This window comes from Dendrobates tinctorius, unplaced genomic scaffold (genome assembly GCF_039654945.1).
Source record: "Dendrobates tinctorius isolate UK_male_01 unplaced genomic scaffold, ASM3965494v1 ptg000028l, whole genome shotgun sequence".
Lineage (NCBI taxonomy): Eukaryota > Metazoa > Chordata > Amphibia > Anura > Dendrobatidae > Dendrobates > Dendrobates tinctorius.
In genome coordinates this window covers 21002349-21023662 of record NW_027361696.1, presented here as the reverse complement: position 1 = coordinate 21023662, position 21314 = coordinate 21002349, and the positions used below count along the sequence as shown (strand labels likewise).

Below are 21314 nucleotides of genomic sequence, written 5' to 3'. Positions count from 1 at the left end.
CTCCATTCTGCCCTTGTGTCCCAATCCTGCCCGTGTCTTCATTCTGCCCCCATGTCTCCATTCTGCCCCGTGTCTCCATTCTGCCCCCATGTCTCCGTTGTGCCCCGTGTCTCCATTCTGCCCCATGTCTCCATTCTGCCCCATGTCTCCATTCTGCCCCTTGTCTCCATTCTGCCCCATGTCTCCATTCTGCCCCCGTGTCTCCATTCTGCCCCATGTCTACATTCTGTGTTGTGAGCTCATTTTCGGGTTTGCCTCTGGCTTCTGGTGAGGGTTATGGAGCTGGCTGTGCTGACAGAGGAGTAGTGAGTTCTCTATCTGGACTCCCTCTGTTGGTGAAGGGAGGTAATGAAGCTGATCTAAATGGCAGAGACCGGCCACCTGAGGAAGAGGACTGCGATTGGACATCAGGAGTTTCTGATTGGATTTAAGGCAGCCGACTCCCTAGTTTCTTGCTGGTGATTTTCCTTACTGTGGCTTCTTGTTTCCAGTTTGGTTCCTGCCTTCCTAAAGCTAAGTTTTCTCTGCTATTGTTCATATGAGTTTTTGTCTGGTTTACTTAGTTTTTGTGTTCAGCCAGCCCTGGCTGGGACTGGGCTGAATCCCCATTTTGTCTCTGATCAGTTGATCTCTTTTGCTCTGTCTTCAGAATATGCCTGAGTGCTGATATAGTGATTTGAAGTCTAGCGACTTCAGGGCCTTTTTCTATCAGACGTGTTGGACATTTTTTTGGGCAGGGTTTTTTGCATGATTGCAGACAGCAGCTTTTCTTTCCTGTCCTTTCTAGTTAGTGAGGGCCCCATCGTTTGCTCAGCCTGTCTTTCTATCTGTGTCTGTGTTTTCATCTTGTTTCACCGACAATACATGTTGGGGGCTGTCTATTGCTTTGGGGTCTGCTCTGGGGCAGTTTAGATTTTCCCTTTCTTTCTTTAGGCTTATTTAGTTCTCCGGCCGTGACGAGGCCTCTAGAACCACCGTAGGCACGCTCCACGGCTGCTGCTGCTTGTTGTGGATGGGATCAGGGGTCTGCAATCCGCTGGTTACCAACCTCTCCGGTTTTCTGGGCTTGGCTTGCTTTTTGTTTTTTCCTCCTCGGTGACTCATTCATAACAATTCTGCCCCTTGTCTCCATTCTGCCCCCATGTCTCCATTCTGCCCCTGTGCCTCCTTTCTGCCCCTGTGCCTCCTTTCTGCCCCGGGCAGGATGGAGACACATGGTCCATGTGTCTCCATCCTGCTGGTGAAACATAGTGTGGCTTCCTGCTTTCAATAAAAAAAAAAAAAACAAACTTTTTTCTTACCTGGCCGCGCTCCTGCAGCGATGATCTCTCCCAGCGTTTCAAGCGCGCACTTGTCGGCGAATGACAATGATGTCATATGCCGGCGATGTGCGCGCTGATGTCATTGCCAACCTCCGATTGGCTGGCGGCTTTAACTATTGCTGTACAGGTCTGCATGGGCCCGCAAGGCAATAGAGTAACTGAGCCTTTGTCTCGGACGCAGGTTCAGTTACTGCACCGGAGAATCCTACCGCTGGGGCCCGATCAGCAGAAGATACGGGGCCTGAGGCGGGCCCCCTCTGCTGATCGGGCCCCATATGCCAGTCAGGGCAGTAATGCCCTGATGGCGGCCCTGGGTACTGGGCATATTGCAGATGGAGGGTTTGGATACTTTAAAGTCCATCACTTCTTCTTTCTTAAAACTCCTTTTCTAATGGGGGACACCATGCAGAAATGCCAAATGGTGATGTGATTGGTTGCCTCAGTCTCTCCAGATCATTGGGACTGCAAAAGCCACAAATTGTCTCTTCTCACGCAACCACTGGGTAAGATGTGACTCTCATCTATTGCAGCATATGTGGAGCCCAACTCTTGTCCTGATCTCCTAGTCTGCAGCCAGAACAAAGGTTGTAGGTTTTGCTTTGTTAATGAAAGAATGAGGCATACTGTATATATGAAAAAACATATAGAAACATATCAATAAGCTATGAAATCCTAAAAGTGTATACCTTACATAGAGCATTTATGAAAGCAGGTGATGTCACTGTAATTAAGATGATGTCATCGGAGCAGAGTCATCGTTTTGTGATTAGTCTCCCTGAGATGATAGAAGACTGAAGGTTCAAAAGACTAAATAGAAGATGTAATAGATGAGCTACTAACAATGTAATAATGAGGAGGAAATAATAAAGAAGCAATTGTCAAAAATAATTACAGCCTCCTCTGGATTATAGAAATTAGGGCCAATCAGTAAATTTAAGCATCAGATTCGTTTTCAGATATGTTCAACTGTTCGTCTCTGAACCAATTGTTATTATTAGTTTACTAAAAATTTTTGTGACCTAAAGATGAAAGGCGCGGATGTGACCCATTGGAAACTTTTTCAATTCTCAGAATTTTATCTCTGCCCCAGATCTGAATTCCCCTAGATGTGGAGGCTGATGCTTCAGAGATGTGGTTTGGAGCGATATTTTCTTGCACATCTACAGTTGTGGCCAAAAGTATTGACACCCCTGCAATTCTGTCAGATAATACTCAGTTTCTTCCTGAAAATGATTGAAAACACAAATTCTTTGGTATTATTATCTTCATTTAATTTGTCTTAAATGAAAAAACACAAAAAGAATTGTCCTAAAGCCAAATTGGATATAATTCCACACCAAACATAAAAAAGAGGGTGGACAAAAGTATTGGCACTGTTTGAAAAATCATGTGATGCTTCTCTAATTTGTGTAATTTACAGCACCTGTAACTTACCTGTGGCACCTAACAGGTGTTGGCGATAACTAAATCACACTTGCAGCCAGTTGACATGGATTAAAGTTGACTCAACCTCTGTCCTGTGTCCTTGTGTGTACCACATTGAGCATGGAGAAAAGAAAGAAGACCAAAGAACTGTCTGAGGACTTGAGAAGCCAAATTGTGAGGAAGCATGAGCAATCTCAAGGCTACAAGTCCATCTCCAAAGACCTGAATGTTCCTGTGTCTACCGTGCGCAGTGTCATCAAGAAGTTTAAAGCCCATGGCACTGTGGCTAACCTCCCTAGATGTGGACGGAAAAGAAAAATTGACAAGAGATTTCAACGCAAGATTGTGCGGATGTTGGATAAAGAACCTCGACTAACATCCAAACAAGTTCAAGCTGCCCTGCAGTTCGAGGGTACAACAGTGTCAACCCGTACTATCCGTCAGCGTCTGAATGAAAAGGGACTGTATGGTAGGAAGACCCCACTTCTTACCCCGAGACATAAAAAAGCCAGGCTAGAGTTTGCCAAAACTTACCTGAAAAAGCTTAAAACGTTTTGGAAGAACTTTCTCTGGTCAGATGACACAAAAGTAGAGATTTTTGGGCAAAGGCATCAACATAGAGTTTACAGGAGAAAAAAAGAGGCATTCAAGGAAAAGAACACGGTCCCTACAGTCAAACATGGCGGAGGTTCCCTGATGTTTTGGGGTTGCTTTGCTGCCTCTGGCACTGGACTGCTTGACCGTGTGCATGGCTTTATGAAGTCTGAAGACTACCAACAAATTTTGCAGCATAATGTAGGGCCCAGTGTGAGAAAGCTGGGTCTCCCTCAGAGGTCATGGATCTTCCAGCAGGACAATGACCCAAAACATACTTCAAAAAGCACTAGAAAATGGTTTGAGAGAAAGCACTGGAGACTTCTAAGGTGGCCAGCAATGAATCCAGACCTGAACATCATAGAACAGGGGTCCCCAACCACTGGTCCGCGGCCCAGCACCGGGCCGTTGCAGTGCCCTTGCCAGTCCGTGGACACAAGGGGAGCCGGTGACGGGGCAGCAGCTGATACTCACCGGTCCCTGTCGGCGGCTTCATCCAGTGCTGAGCGGTCAAGTGTACCGCTCATTTAAGGTCATGAATATGGACGCCACTCCTGTCCCATAGGCGTGGTGTCCATATTCATAGACCTTAATGAGCAGTAGCACGTGACTGCTCCGCACAGGAGCTGAAGCGCTGCGACAAGCACGGAGGGAAGTTCAGCGACGGGAAGGAAGGTCAGCGATGTGAGGGTAAGTATGATGGGGGAGGATGAGGGAGCCGAGCGGAGCCATATATACAAGGGAGGGAGAGTGGGAGCGGAGCCATGCATACAAGGGAGGGAGAGTGGGAGCGGAGCCATATATACAGGGGAGGGAGAGTGGGAGCGAAGCCATATATACAGGAGAGGGAGAGTGGGAGCGGAGCCAAATATACAGGGGAGGGAGAGTGGGAGCTGAGCCATATATACAAGGGAGGGAGAGTGGGAGCAGAGAAATATATACAGGGGAGGGAGAGTGGGAGCAGAGCCATATATACAGGGGAGGTAGAGTGGGAGTGGAGCCATATATACAAGGGAGGGAGAGTGGGAGGGGAGCCATGTATACAGGATGGGACAGGGGAGCCATGTATACAGGATGGGAGAGTGGGAGCAGAGCCATGTATACAGGATGGGACAGGGGAGCCATGCATACAGGATGGGACAGGGGAGCCATGCATACAGGATGGGAGAGTGGGAGCAGAGCCATGTATACAGGATGGGACAGGGGAGCCATGCATACAGGATGGGACAGGGGAGCCATGCATACAGGATGGGAGGGTGGGAGCGGAGCCATGTATGCAAGGATGGGAGGATGGGAGCAGAGCCATGTATACAAAGATGGGACAGGGGAGCCATGCATACAACAGGGGGAGCCACACAGAGCTGGACAGGACGGGGGGAACCACACATACATTTTCTGATGATTAGAAAATAATCGGCATGTACAATACTCCAGTACCATTTTTCTTAAGTGTTCAATGCTCCATTTCCTTGTAGGTTCCAATCATCATTAGCAGTGACGGTCAACACTAGAAGTAGCCCGGTGCTCCCACTGAAACAGAGAAACAAGCCAGGTGCTCCCATTCATTCAAAACCTATGGTGAGTTGAGTCACATTATAAATGTTATAATTAAATGATAAGTATGCACTGCTAAACTACAACCGCGTCCATAGCCCCGCCCCCTTATGACCAAAGCCCTGCCCCTGTCACACCTCCATCCCCGCCCTGCTGGGCCATGGAAGAATGGTCTTCCTTGAAGCCGGTCCCTGGTGCAAAAAAGGTTGGGGACCACTGCCATAGAACACCTGTAGAGAGATCTAAAAATGGCAGTTTGGAGAAAGCACCCTTCAAATATCAGGGACCTGGAGCAGTTTGCCAAAGAAGAATGGTCTAAAATTCCAGCAGAGCATTGTAAGAAACTCATTGATGGTTACCGGAAGCGGTTGGTCGCAGTTATTTTGGCTAAAGGTTGTGCTACCAAGTATTAGGCTGAGGGTGCCAATACTTTTGTCTGGCCCATTTTTGGAGTTTTGTGTGAAATGATCAATGCTTTGCTTTTTGCTTCATTCTCTTTTGTGTTTTTTCATTTAAGACAAATTAAATGAAGATAATAATACCAAAGAATTTGTGTTTGCAATCATTTTCAGGAAGAAACTGAGTATTATCTGACAGAATTACAGGGGTGTCAATATTTTTGGCCACAACTGTAAGTCCTTCATGTTCTTCTTCTCCTACTCAGAAGAATGAGGACACAGGTAATCATTGGTAATTTAAGAGGCATTTGAAGAATGGCGTCATATCCTGGAGGTTGCAAAGAGCGAGGTTCTTGTAAATCGTAGACCACGAAAATATCACTTACTTTGCTAAACAGAAACCAGCTACATAGGTACGCTGTTGTCCTCTAGGTTCAGATCTTCAGAGAGAAGGTTCTGTCTTGTAGGTATCTTTCTCAAGCTGATTGCAGTTCCTAGTTTCTGCAGTTGAACTTGATCTTTCAGAACATAGCTCTAGATCTGGTTGAGGAGACCTGAGGATCTCGAGATTTAGCTTTCATTAATTTGCACCCTCACAATTTTGGGTACATGTTCTTCACTCCTTTGGGACCCTCATATTTATTTATTTTACTCATTTATATTGCGCCATTAATTCCACAGCGCTTTACAGACATTATTGGCACTGTCTCCAATTGGCTCACAATCTAAATTCCCTATCAGTATGTCTTTGGAATGTGGGAGGAAACCGGAGAACCCTGAGGAAACCCACACAAACACCAGGAGAACATTCAAACTCCTTGCAGATGTTGTCCTTTGTGGGATTTGAACCCAGGACCCCGGCACTGCAAGCTGCAGTGCTAGCCACTGAGCCACCGTGCTACCTCATATGAGGGTCTGTTGCATACTGGAATAGTCCCATTATTGTGCCATCCATCTCCATGTCCCTGTGCGCTGTCCTGACAGTGGAGAAGACATTTGGATGGCATTTTCATCGGCATTGCCGTTGTTTTTCTGCTCCAGGCATGTTCATTCCTTTGTTATATCCTGGTTCTCGTTCTGACTCATTTAGTTCCCACTATAAACCATGCTCGTGCCTGTGGATTGTGATGCTGATCCTCATCTCCTGGTCTGACCTTGGCTATAGTCCGGACAAAGCTCATGCCTTCTGATTTTTCCCCTTCGTTCTGTCCCTCTATAACTGACAACATTTATTAACCATTTTCTGCCAACTCGCTCCACCAGCCATCAACTACTTTATAGACTCTTTTGTAAGTCCAAATCCCTGCACAGAGATTATTATTATTATTTATTTATAAAGCACCATTGGTTCCATGGTGCTGTACATGAGAAGGGGTTACATAGGAATTACAGATATCACTTACAGTAAACAAACTAACAATCACAGACTGATATAGAGGGGAGAGAGGACCCTGCCCTTTCGGGCTTACATGCTACAGGATCGTGGGAAAGGAGACAGTAGGTTGGGGGGTTGCAGCAGCTCCAGTGATTATGACCAGACCTGTCAAGTTGAGTGGCTAGTGCCAAGTCTGTCCTTGGAAGCCATATTTAGAGTTACCAGGTTCTGTCCCTCTGTAACTGACGCGGGGCCAATCAACCATTCTTTGCCAGCTCGCTGCACTGACCAGCAGCTACTCGATGCATGTGTGGCACCCCAGAGGCTCAGTCGCCACAGAGGTACTAGGAGTGGGGATCCCTGGAAGAGGGATGGAGGGAGGAGTGCTGCAGCTGCCTCAGTGATCTGAGCCAGCTGGCACGGGAAAGGAAAGAAGGAGAAAGACATTGAACTGAAACCTGATCTTCCATAAGAGAGAGAGATTAGGATGGAATGAAGGTGTAAAAGGGAACAGAGAGGACACAGGTTAGCAGTGAACCCTGCCTAGAAGTTCTAAGCGCAAGGCCGGGGCCCGGTCCCCGAGGTTGTATGGACACTAATGGTTCAGCAGCAGAGACCGGTGGAGTAGGGGGCTGTAAATGCACTACTCCCATCTAAGACTTGGGGGCACAACAGCAACTTGGATAGAGAGCCGGGACTCAGGAGTAAGGAGTCCCCGAAGCAGGCTACAGCTGTCTGCCGTACAAGTAGAGTTCTTGGGAACATCTGTCAGGAGGCACTCCAGTGTAACTCAGTACTAGGAGTACTTCACACTTAAAGGCGCAATAGAGGAGACGTTCAGAGAGGTACATGTTGACGGAGCGTTGGAAGGGAGCATTCCATCTTGTCTGGAGGTTGACTGAGTCCCTGACCCGGAGGACACGGCACGGAGACAGGCACCTGTGTATACTACAGAATGTGAGTAAAGCTTTGGAACTACAAGCCCTAGTGTCCTCCATTCATTCTCGCGCCAACGCACCCAGCACCGCTACATCTGGGTACCAGCTTCTACACCACTTGTGCCTCTCCTCTAATTCCACATCTACACTGCCCTGGGACTACAGCTCCACCTGTGGGGAGCTTCACCATCTTGGCTGCAACACACCACCAGTCCCAGAGGATCTGCATGCAGCATCGGCCTAACACCTCACTTGCCGAGCACCACAGGTGGCGTCACGAACTATTCATCTAACTACATTCCACCACCATTTCAATTCCCCCCCCCCTTAATTAGTTAGGTGCCCAGGGCCACGGTCCGGGTCACCGCTGCTGTGACACATCCCACTGATACCGGCCCAGTACCGAGTACCCCACAGCCCTGGGAGGGCAACCCACATGTAACCTAGGCGGTCCTGTTGTGAGTCCAGATCTCTGCATAGAGGTTAAGACCAGACCTGCCTAGTGGAGTGGTTAGTAGTGTTGAGCGCTACCAGCCGATACTGAAAAATATCGTATTGGAATGGATCGGCCAATCTAAAAAAAGTATCGGGTATCGCCGATTCCGATACCGGAAGTCCCATTCAAGTCTATGGGACTTCCGGTATCGGAATAAGAAAAACCCTTTTCTGTCCTTGTACAGCCTCTTGGGGGTGTGTACGGACCTTCCGGGGGTCTGTGCCGGCCTGCCGGGGGTCTGTGCCGACTGCCCGGGGGTCTGTGCGGACTGCCGGAGGTCTGTACCGGCCTGCCGGGGGGCTGTGCCGAGTGCCCGGGGGTCTGTGCGGACTGCCGTGGGTCTGTGCCGGATGCCGGGGGTCTGTGCCGACTGCCCGGGGGTCTGTGCGGACTGCCGGGGGTCTGTACCGGCCTGCTGGGGGGCTGTGCCGACTGTCCGGGGGTCTGTGCAGGCTGCGGGGGTCTGTGCAGGCATCGTCCGATGGGACTACAAGTCCCATCGGGCTATGCCTGCTACCATGACGGTGATTGACACATTAGCCAATGATGGGACAGTAGTAGTCCCATCATCCGGCTAATGTGTTGAATGTTAAAAAAAAAACAAAAAAACAAAACATACTACATACATACTACATATATACATACTACATACATACTACATATAAACATACTAAATACATACTACATACATACTACATATATACATACTACATACTTACTACATATATATATACTACATACATACTACATACATACCACATATATACATACTACATACATACTACATACATACTACATATATACATACTACATACATACTACATATATACATACTACATCCATACTACATCCATACTACATACATACTACATATATACATACTACATACATACTACATATATACATACTACATACTACATATATACTACATTCATACAACATACATATATACTACATACATACAACATACATACTACATACAACATACATACATAGTACATACATACATACTACATACATGCTACATATATACTACATACATACAACATGCTACAGACATACAACATACATACTACATACAATACATTCATACAATACATACATATAGACATACAGTACATACAACATAGAGTACATACACACCATTACTTGTTACTTTGAACTCTGAAGCCAGTGTCATCTAAGGAAAAATATGAAAATAACAAACCACCAAATACTCCCTGATCCGCAGAAATCCACGAGTGAGTGTCCCACGCCGATCTTCTGTGGAGAGCAGCAGCATCAGCTGATGCGACCGCTCTCTATGGGGCTCAGAATCCAGTGTCGGGAGGTAGGTATCCTTCCGCACTGTATTCCTCCGCCACTGTAAAAAAATAGTCCCTGGTCTCACTTTATGGCAAATGCTGCGTGGGAAAATTTTCACACAGCAATGCCAAAAGTGAGACTAAGGACTATTTTTTACAGTGGCGGAGGAATACAGTGCGGAAGGATACCTACCTCCCGACACTGGATTCCTTGAGCCCCTAGAGAGCGGTCGCATCAGCTGATGCTGCTGCTCTCCATGGGAGATCGGCGTGGGACACGCGTGGATTTCTGTGGATCAGGGAGTATATGGCTTGTTTGTTATTTTCATATTTTTCCTTAGATGACACTGGCTTCGGGGAACAATGTGACAAGTATTGGTGAGTATGTACTCTGTGTTATATGTACTGTATGTCTATGTATGTATTGTATGAATGTATGAATGTATTGTATGTAGTAAGTATGTATTGTATGAATGTATGTATGTTGTATGTATGCAGTATGTAGTATGTACGTATGTTGTATGTCTGTAGCATGTTGTATGTATGTAGTATGTATGCAGCATGTATGTAGTATACATGTATGTTGTATGAATGTAGTATATATGTAGCATGTATGTAGTATCTATGTATGTTGCATGAATGTAGTATATATGTAGCATGTATATAGTATGCATGTATGAATGTAGTATATATGTATGTTGTATGAATGTAGTATATATGCAGCATGTATGTAGTATGTATGTAGTATGTATGTTGTATGCAGTATGTATGTTGTATGAATGTAGTATATATGAAGTATGTATGTAGTATATATGTATGTTGTATGAATGTAGTATGTATGTAGTATGTATGTTGTATGAATGTAGTATATATGAAGCATGTTTGTAGTATGTAGTATGTATGTATGTTGTATGAATGTAGTATATATGTAGCATGTATGTAGTATGTAGTATATATGTATGTTGTATGTGTGTAGTATATATGAAGCATGTATGTAGTATGTATGTATGTATGTTGTATGTAGTATATATGTAGTATGTAGTATATATGTATGTTGTATGAATGTAGTATATTTGTAGCATGTATGTAGTATGTAGTATATATGTATGTTGTATATATGTAGCATGTATGTATGTATGTTGTATGAATGTTGTATATATGTAGTATATATGTAGCATGTATGTAGTATGTATGTAGTATGTATGCAGTATATACTGTATGTATGTTGTATGAATAAAAAACAAATCTGAACTGAGAAAAGTAAGTTAATGTGTATGCACAATGTAAGTGCATATTAACACATGACCATTAACCAGAGAAAACAAAAAGCAAAAAACACAAATATCCTGAACTAAAAGTAAAAAATATACTGCAAATAATGCATAAAGGTAATAATAATAAGGGTATTTAGTAAACATAAATTTTGATCAAAATAATGTACAAGCCATCCCGCCACGTCACGGCAACCCTTGTGGGACAGTTCCTACTCTAGTATTTAAAACCTTATCACTTGCCAAGTGGCGTGAATGTGAATAAGGGTCGAGCGGCTGAACCACTAGTAACAGCTTAGGCCAGACTGGATGGCTTTCCCAGCTCAGAAAGAGGGCGGTCACACCCATATATGCACTGAATGCACAATGAAATGAATAAAAAACAAATCTGAACTGAGAAAAGTAAGTTAATGTGTATGCACAATGTAAGTGCATATTAACACATGATCATTAACCAGAGAAAACATATGTTGTATGAATGTAGTATGTATGTAGTATATATGTAGTATGTATATAGTATGTATGTAGTATGTATATACGTAGCATGTAGTATGTATGTAGTATATATGTATGTTGTATGAATGTAGTATATATGTAGTATGTATGTAGTATGTATGTAGTATGTATATAGTATGTATGTAGTATGTATAAATGTAGCATGTATGTAGCATGTATGTAGTATGTATGTAATATATGTGTATGTTATATGTATGTAGTATGTATATAGTATGTATGTAGCATGTATGTAGTATGCATGTAGTATGTATGTAGTATATATGTATGTTGTATGTATGTAGTATGTATGTAGTATGTATATATGTAGCATGTATGTAGTATGTATGTAGTATGTATGTAGTATATATGTATGTTGTATGAATGTAGTATATATGTTGTATGTATGTAGTATGTATGTAGTATGTATATATGTAGCATGTATGTAGCATGTATGTAGTATGTATGTAGTATATATGTATGTTGTATGTATGTAGTATGTATGTATGTACTATGTATGTAGTATGTTTTTTTTTTTTTTTACATTCAACACATTAGCCGGATGATGGGACTACTACTGTCCCATCATTGGCTAATGTGTCAATCACTGTCAGTGAAGCAGGCATCGGCCGATGGGACACACACACAAGACCCCCGGCAGGCCCGCACAGACCACCGGCAGCCGGCACAAGCCCCCCGGCAGGCCCGTACAGACCCCCGGCAGGCCCGCACAGACCACCGGCAGCCGGCACAGGCACCCGGCAGTCGGCACAGACCCCCGAGAGGCCCGCACAGACCACCGGCAGCCGGTACAGGCACCCGGCAGGCCCGTAGAGACCCGTGACAGTCGGCACAGACTCCCCGCAGTTGGCACAGACCGCGCATCATGAAGACGTCACTTCAGCAGCCAATCACAGCCATGCCAATAGTTAACATGCCTAACAGGATGTGCCCACATTTCTGAGGATTCCCATTGGCTGAATCAAATCGAGCGGGCTGATAGCTTTATGGGAACTTCCGATTCCGGTATCCGATACGAAAAAAGTATCGGAAGTCAGTATCGGAATTCCGATACAGCTAATATCGGCCGATACCCGATACTTGCGGTATCGGAAATCTCAACACTAGTGGTTAGTGCAAAATCTGTCCTTGGAGGCCACATTTAGAGCCACCAGATTTCTGTTCCTCTGAAACTGACCTGGCTTATCAGTTGTTCTTTGCAAACTTACGGCATCAACCAGGAACTACTCCATAGATATACCCAAGGCGGCCCTGCTGTAATCCAGATTCCTGGGTGAAGGACAAGATGCCCCTGGGACCTGCTGAGTGGAGATCCAAATCTGTTGGTGGAAGCCATAATTAAAATTGTCAGATGTCCATGTGCAGCAATACAATGAGTCCTGCATGCTCAATATACCATAACACAAAAGGTGCGGGTAGGCTACCAGAGGCCGTATATTTTTAGGATAGATTATCATTATCGGAGTAGTGAAAAACCCCTATAAGAGACTCCCCATCACTATTCCTCTATTGGTCAAACAATCAGTAGATTTGGTTTCCAGTACCATCTCTAGGCTGATGACACCCAATTATACACTTTCTCTCCTGACATCACGCCTGCCTTTTTAGAAAACACCAGCGATTGTCTAAGCGCTGAGTCTAACATCATGTCCTCACTATATCTGAAACTGAACCTGTCAAAGACTGAACTCCTTGTGCTTCCTCCCTCTACTAATGTACCTATACCCGACATTGCCATTTCTGTGTGTGGTTCCACTATTACTCCACAGCAACAGGCCCACTGTCTTGGGGTCATATTTGACTCCAAGCTTTCCTTTGCCCCCCACATCCGATCACTGGCTCGCTCTTGTTCTCTGCATCTCAAAAACATTTCTAGAATTCGACCTTTTCTTACCTTTGACTCCGCAAAAACTCTTACTGTTTCTCTTATTCATTCTCGTCCGGACTATTGTAACTCTCTTCTAATCGGTCTCCCTCTTACCAAACTTTCCCCCTCCAATCTGTCTTGAATGCTGCAGCCAGGATCATATTCCTCGCCAATCGTTACACTGATGCCTCTACCTTGTGCCAGTCCTTACACTGGCTACCCATGCACTCCAGAATCCAGTACAAACTTATTACCCTCACCCACAAAGCACTCCATGACTCAGCACCACCTTGCATCTCCTCCCTCGTTTCAGTCTACCACCCTACCCATGCCCTGATGACCTGAGGTTAGCATCCTCAATAATCAGAACCTCCCACTCCCGTCTCCAACAGTTTACACGTGCTGCGCCAAATCTTTGGAATGCACTTCCCAGGTTAATGCGATTAGTCCCCAATCCCTACAATTTTAAGCATGCCCTGAAAACGCATTTATTCAGATTGGCCTACCGCCTCAGCACATTAACCTAACTATCCCTGTGTGGCACAGTCAAAAGTTTTACCATGACCAGGTTCCCCGTATCATGTTCCCACATGCTTTATGCGTCTATCAGCCCTCTGTGTCTGTACTGTTACACACTTAACATTATGGCTTATCCAAACAATCAGGGCAATTGTTACCACCCACCTTTTGTGTCTACCTTTTTTCCTCATAGATTGTAAGCTTGCAAGCAGGGCCCTCATTCCTCTTGGCATCTGTTATGATCTATGTGATTATTGTTATGCTGTAATGTCTATCGTCTGTACAAGTCCCCTCTGAAATGTAAAGTGCTGCGGAATATGTCGGCGCTATAGAAATAAAATGTATTATTATTATTATATTATTCCCTGGATTCAATTGTATCTGTGGCTTTAAAATGCAAACTTACTACAGGGTGGGCCTTTTATATGGATAAACCTATATAAAATGGGAATGGTTGGTGATATCAGTGTGTCAAGAGTGGGAGAAGAGGGTTGCATTGACAATCCAACACAATGGGCAGCACTTTGAACACCTTTTATAAGAGGTCAGAAACTTGTAAATAACTCATGAAAAAATAAAGTTACATTAAAACCAAGCACACCATTGTTTTTATTGTGAAATTCTCAATAAGTTTGATGTGTCACATGACCCTCTTCCCATTGGAAAAAATAAAGTTCGATCCAAAATGGCCAACTTCAAAATGGCCGCCATGGTCACCACCCATCTTGAAAAGTCCCCCCCCACATACTAATGTGCCACAAACAGGAAGTTGATATTACCAACTATTCCCATTTTATTTAGGTGTATCCATATAAATGGCCCACACTGTAGTAGTGGAGCTAAAGGGTGTAGGGTGCATGACCGAAAATCACTGTACAGACTTGTGGTAAAGAAAGTGAATTTCCTGTGACTTTCAAACTATATTTCAGTTTTGATAGTTAAAGAGTAACCGTCGTTTTAATTTTTTTTCTCTCCATAAATCATTAGTACACGTAAAAATAAGAAACTTTGTAATATATCTTATCTGGGAGATCTGCTTTTTTCTCCTCTTGGACTGATCTTTTATTCTCAGGCTATGTGCACTAGGGTGACCGGATCTCATATGGGGGGGAAAAAATGTCAGAATCTTGTTCGTCTGGACCCCACAAAACGATTCCCCTTTCCAGATATTGAGAGAGCCAAAATTTGAGCTCGATCAAACGACGTTAACCCGTGCCGCTCGTCGCTCAAAGTTTGAAAAAATCCAAATTGAGGTATGTTAAGATTTAGGTATTTTGCATAGTCTGTTAGACTATAAAGAATGTGACAACAACATTGCAGAAATAGCCCTGACCACATTTTCGAACCATTTGTGGTATTTGAATGCAGAGTTGGTGGGATTATCGTTTTTTGATCCCACCATTACAGACAATGAAAAGTTGTTAATGGCTAATAAATTGCTCAGTAGCACAGATGAACCATCAGAGCACACTAACCTACATGAGTTGATAATTTTACATCGTTATCTAATCTATTCTAGAGCTTTTGTTAAAGTAGTTTTTGAAACGTCAGAATATAATGCTCGGCATTTGCTTACAACTTGCAGGACATATTGCTTTTGTTCTTCATCTTTTGTCAGAAGGTCGTTAAAGTCGGTTACTTCCTACCTCTTTTAATTTTTCTTTCCTAACTTTTGGATTTACAACCCTAGCGTGCTCTGATGGTTCATCTGTGCTACTGAGCAATTTATTAGCCATTAACAACTTTTCATTGTCTGTAATGGTGGGATCAAAAAACGATAATCCCACCAACTCTGCATTCAAATACCACAAATGGTTCGAAAATTTGGTCAGGGCTATTTCTGCAATGTTGTTGTCACATTCTTTATAGTCTAACAGACTATGCAAAATACCTAAATCTTAAAATACCTCAATTTGGATTTTTTCAAACTTTGAGCGACGAGCGGCACGGGTTAACGTCGTTTGATCGAGCTCAAATTTTGGCTATCTCAATATCAGGAAAGGGGAATCGTTTTGTGGGGTCCAGACGGACAAAATTCCGACATTGATTTTTTGTGGTCACCTTAATGTGCACACACAGCGGAACTCTCGCGGAAATTACCGCAAGAATTCCGGAATCCATTCCACGGGAAAATCGCATTTAAATTCCCGCTATTTTCCCGTGGAAAAACTAGCATTTTGCAAGCGATCTGTAGCATCGCTTAGAGAACTGATTGACAGGTTGGTCACACTCGTCAAACACAGTGTTTGACGAGTGTGACCAACTTTTTACTACTGAGGCTGCCTATGCAGCCTCAGTAGTAAAAGATAGGATGTAAAAAATAATAAAAAAAATAAAAAATATTGTTATTCTCACCTTTCTGCGTCCCGCGCAGCCTTCCCGCCTCTCTCCATGTTCCCGATCTCAGTAATCCTTTGCATGAATGGCCGCGAGACTTCACGCTCCCGCGATGTCGTGCTCCCGCGAGATCGCGACGTTATCGCGGTCATTCTCGCAAAGGATTACTGGGACCGGGAGCGTGGAGAGAGGCGGGAAGGCTGCGCGGGATGCCGGAAGGTAAGAATAACAATATTTTTTATTTTAATTCTATTTTTTTTACAGGGATATGGTACCCACAGCCCCAAGGAGAGTGTCCCCTCCTCCGGATTGTGGGTACCATCCGCAAATGTTCTGCTTACTTATTGCATGGTGGGCACAGCCACATGCGGAAAGTAAGCAGAACAATGCATTCCTTTGGGTGCGGGATCGCCGCGATTCCGCTAAGTTAACCCCTTCCTGACATCAGACGTACTATCCCGTCCATGGGACCCGGGCCCCTATGCCCATGGACAGGATAGTACGTCTACCTCGATCAGTGGCGCCCACGTGGTGAGCGCCGCTGATCGCGGCCGGGTGTCAGCTGATTATCACAGCTGACACCCGGCACAATGTGTCAGGGGCGGTCACGGACCGCCCCCGACACGTTAACCCCTTGCACACCGCGATCAAACATGATCGCGGTGTACCGGGGGTTAAAGGGAAGCATCGGCAGGGAGGGGGCTCCCTCCGTGCTTCCCTGAGCCCCCCACAGCAGCACAATGTGCAGCGTTGCTGCGGGGGACTCCTTTCCTGCAGGCCCCCGAATCCAAGATGGCGACGGGGGCCTTCGGGGGCCTGCAGGAAGCTGGCTTCCTCAGTGCCTGCAAAGCGCAGGCATGAGGAAGCCTTCTGCACTGCCTGTGACAGATCGCTGATCTGTCACAGTGATCTGTGATGTGACAGATCAGCGATCTGTCACAAGACAGTGATGTCCCACCTGGGACTATTTAATAAAGTTAAAAAAAAAATAAAAAAAAGTGTAAAAATAAATTAAAAAAATCACCAAATAACTTAGAAAAAAAAAAATATTACCCCAAATAAATCCATTTTTTGGAAATAAAAAAAAACCAAACAATAAAAGTACACATATTAGGTATCGCCGCGTCCGTAACGACCCGCCCTATAAAACTGTCCCATTAGTTAACCCCTTTAGCAAACCCCTTAAAAAATAAAAATAAAAAACAAAGCAAAAAATAATGATTTATTATCATACCGCCAAACAAAAAGTGTAATAACGCGCGATCAAAAAGATGCATATAAATATCCATGGTACCGCTGAAAACGTCATCTTGTCCCGCAAAAAACGAGCTGCCACACAGCATCATCAGCCAAAAAATAAAAAAGTTATAGCTCGCAGAATAAAGCGATGCAAAAATAATTATTTTTTATATAAAATAGTTTTCATTGCATAAAACCGACAAAACATAAAAAAAGACCTAAATGAGGTATCACTGTAACCGTACTGACCCGAAGAATAAAACCGCCTTATCAATTTTACCGTACGTGGAACGGTGTAAACGCACCCCCCCAAAAGAAATTCATGAAACGCTGGTTTTTGTCAATTCTGCGTCCCAAAAATCGGAATAAAAAGCGATCAAAAAACGTCACGTGCCTGAAAATGGTACCAATAAAAACGTCAACTCGTCCCGCAAAAAATAAGACCTCACATGACTCAGTGGGTCAAAATACGGAAAAATTATAGCTCTCAATATGTGGTGATGCAAAAACTATTTTTACAATAAAAAGCGTTTTTTAGCGTGCGACAGCTGCCAAACATAAAAACCACCATAAATAGTAAATCAAACCCCCCGTTATTACGCTCTTAGTTAGGGAAAATAATAAAATAAAAAAAGTATTTATTTCCATTTTTCCATTAGGGTTAGGGTTAGGGCTAGGGCTAGGGTTAGGGCTAGGATTAGGGCTGAGATTAGGGTTAGGGGTGTGTTGGGGTTCGGGTTGGAGTTAGAATTGGGGGTTTCCACTGTTTGGGCACATCAGGGCTCTCCAAATGCAACATGGCGTCTGATCTCAATAACAGCCAATTCTGAGTTGAAAAAGTCAAATGGTGCTCCTTCCCTTCCAAGCTCTGCCATGCGCCCAAACAGTGTTTTACCCCCACATGTAGGGTACCAGCCTACTCAGGTCAAATTGCAAAACAATTTTTGGGGTCCAATTTCTCCTGTTACCCTTAGGAAAATAAAAAATTGGTGGCAAAAATATCATTTTTGTGGAAAAAAATGATTTTTTTATTTTCACGTCCGAGCGTTATAAACTTCTGTGAAGCACTTGGGGGTTCAAAGTGCTCACCACACATCTAGATAAGTTCCGTGGGGGGTCTAGTGTCCAAAATGGGGTCACTTGTGGGGAGTTTCAATAGTTTAGGTACATCAGGGGCTCTCCAAACGCACATGACACCCGCAGACCATTCCATCAAAGTCTGCATTCCAAAACGTCACTGCTTCCCTTCCGAGCCCCGACGTGTGTCCATACAGTAGTTTTCTCCCACATATGGGGTGTCAGCGTACTCATGACAAATTGGATAACAACTTTTGGGGTCCAATTTCTCCTGTTACCCTTGGGAAAATGAAAAAAATTGGGGACTAATTGATCATGTTTGTGGAAAAAATACGATTTTTTTATTTTCACGCCCGGGAGTTATAAACTTCTGTGAAGCACTGGGGGGTTCAAAGTGCTCACCACACATCTAGATAAGTTCCTTGGGGGTCTAGTTTACAAAATGGTGTCATTTGTGAGGGGTTTCCACTGTTTAGGTACATCAGGGGTTTTCCAATCGCGACATGGTGTCCGATCTCAATTCCAAAAATGTCAAATGGCGCTGCTTCCCTTCCGAGCTCTGCCATGCGCCCAAATAGTGGTTTACCCCCACATGTGGGGTATCAGCGTACTCAGGACAAATTGCACAATAACTTTTATGGTCCTGTTACCCTTGGAAAAATAAGGATTGAGGGTGAAAAGATCATTTTTGTGCAAAAAATATGATTTTTTAATTGTACGGCTTTATGTTATAAACTTCTGTGAAGCCCTTGGGGGTTCAAAGTTCTCACCACACATCTAGATAAGTTCCTTAGGGGGTCTAGTTTCCAAAATGGTGTCATTTGTGGGGGATTTCCACTGTTTTGGTACATCAGGGGTTTTCCAATCGCGACATGGTGTCCGATCTCAATTCCAAAAACGTCAAATGGCGCTGCTTCCCTTCCGAGCTCTGCCATGCGCCCAAATAGTGGTTTACCCCCACATGTGGGGTATCAGCGTACTCCGGACAAATTGCACAATAACTTTTAGGGTCCTGTTACCCTTGGGAAAATAAAAATTGGGGTGAAAAGATCATTTTTGTGGAAAAAATATGATTTTTTAATTGTACCGCTGTACGTTATAAACTTCTGTAAAGCCCTTGTGGGTTCAAAGTTCTCACCACATATCTAGATAAGTTCCGTGGGGGGTCTAGTTTCCAAAATGGGGTCACTTGTAGGGGGTTTCCACTGTTTAGGTACATCAGGGACTCTCCAAACGTGACATGGCGTCCGATCTGAATTCCAGCCAATTTTGCATTGAAAAAGTCAAACGGCGCTCCTTCCATTCTGAGCTCTGCCATGTGCCGAAACAGTCGTCCCCCCCCCACATATCAGGTATCAGCGTACTCAGGACAAATTGCACAATAACTTTTGCAGTCCAATTTCTCCTGTTACCCTTGGTAAAATAAAAAAAATTGAACCTGAAGTATTTTTTTTGTGAAAAAAAGTTAGATGTTCATTTTTTTTAAATATTCGAAAAAATTCCTGTGACACACCTAAAGGGTTAATAAACTTCTTGAATGTGGTTTTGAGCACCTTAAGGGGTGCAGTTTTTAGAATGGTGTCACTTTTGGGTATTTTCTATCATATAGACCCCTCAAAGTGGCTTCAAATGTGATGTGGTCCTAAAAATAAAATGGTGTTGTAAAAATGAGAAATCGCTGGTCAACTTTTAACCCTTATAACTTCCTAACAAAAAAAATTTTGGTTCCAAAATTGTGCTGATGTAAAGTAAACATGTGGGAAATGTTAGTTATCAAGTTTTTTGTGTGCAGTATCTCTGTGATTTAAGGGCATAAAAATTCAAAGTTGGAAAATTGCGAAATTTTCAAAATTTTCGCCAAAATTCCGTTTTTCTCACAAATAAACGCAAGTTATTTGAATGAAATTTTACCACTAACATGAAGTACAATATGTCATGAGAAAACAATGTCAGAATCACCGGGATCCATGGAAGCGTTCCAGAGTTATGGCCTCATAAAGGTACAGTGGTCAGAATTGTAAAAATTGGCCCTGTCATGAACGTGCAAACCACCCTTGGGGGTGAAGGGGTTAATGAGCATGCTGCGTTTTTTACCGCAAAGCGATTCCGCCGCGGAAAAAAATGCAGCATTAGCACAGCATTGTGGAATCCCATAGGAATGCATTGGATGCTTATTTTTCGCGTTTAAAACTGCCACGAAAACGCGAAAAAACCGTGACATGTGAACGTAGCCTCAAAATTCTCAATTTTTCGTAAAATCTGTCTTTAGTTAATATAGATTTTTTTATTACTGAGATATGAGATGACAGTTGGTGCTCATAAACTTCCTTGGAGAATTGTAACTGTGGTTTCAGTAGAAGATCCACTGTCTTCCATAGAACTTTAAAAGCACCAACTGTCATATCCTAGCTCAGTAATGTTTTCGCTAAATACAGATTTTCCCATGAATTGAAAGTAAAATATATGTCCAGGAAGAGAAATAATCAGATTTCTCTGATCAGATATACAGTGAAGAACAAAATGGTAACAATGACCTCACCTGACTCTCTGGCTATTTTCTTGGCCAAGAGAGACAGCTATGGATGAGCTGGATGATGCTGTTTCTCTTTTCTTGGGAATTCTTCTTCATGGCTGTAATGGATGGTGAGATATGGAGCCCGGAAGTCACAAGGTCAGAACATTGTTACCCTTCTCTTCACTGTATGACAAAGAAGCTTGTGTTCACGGAACAGTTGGAGCGACTGTGCCCTTTCAGTTTACAAGAGTGTTGTCTATTTTGACCATTTCTATTAAATATCACATTAGAAACAGACAAGGAAGGATTTCTGTGGATTTGGTTTCCTTGGAAAACTTCTGACAAAAACTTGAAAATATCCGCGCGAGCTTTCCATCACATGGAGCCGGTGTCACATAGGGGGAAAAGTGCACAGATCGGAGCTGTCAGCTCATCGGTGCTCAGTTTTAGTGCTGTGTGCCGTTTGGGCCGTACAGAATTGGTTTCTTGTCTCATAGAAGCAACTCAAGAAGTTTCTTGAACTTCAAGATAGTTACATTGTTAACACGGTTTTAAAAAACTCAAATGTCC

General features: G+C 43.7%; 1 long non-coding RNA gene across 1 annotated transcript in view; it reads right to left on the bottom strand.

The window, feature by feature from the left end:
* LOC141084868 (uncharacterized) overlaps nt 1–21100 on the bottom strand; it is an 84136-nt gene extending 63036 nt beyond the window's left edge. Inside the window, exons 1-2 of the long non-coding RNA XR_012231150.1 lie at nt 20769–21100; nt 12368–12509 (exon numbers count right to left, since the gene is read on the bottom strand). This is a non-coding gene — a long non-coding RNA (uncharacterized lncRNA). The remainder of the gene's footprint in view (nt 1–12367; nt 12510–20768) is intronic.
* Between the last annotated feature and the right edge of the window lie 214 nt (nt 21101–21314).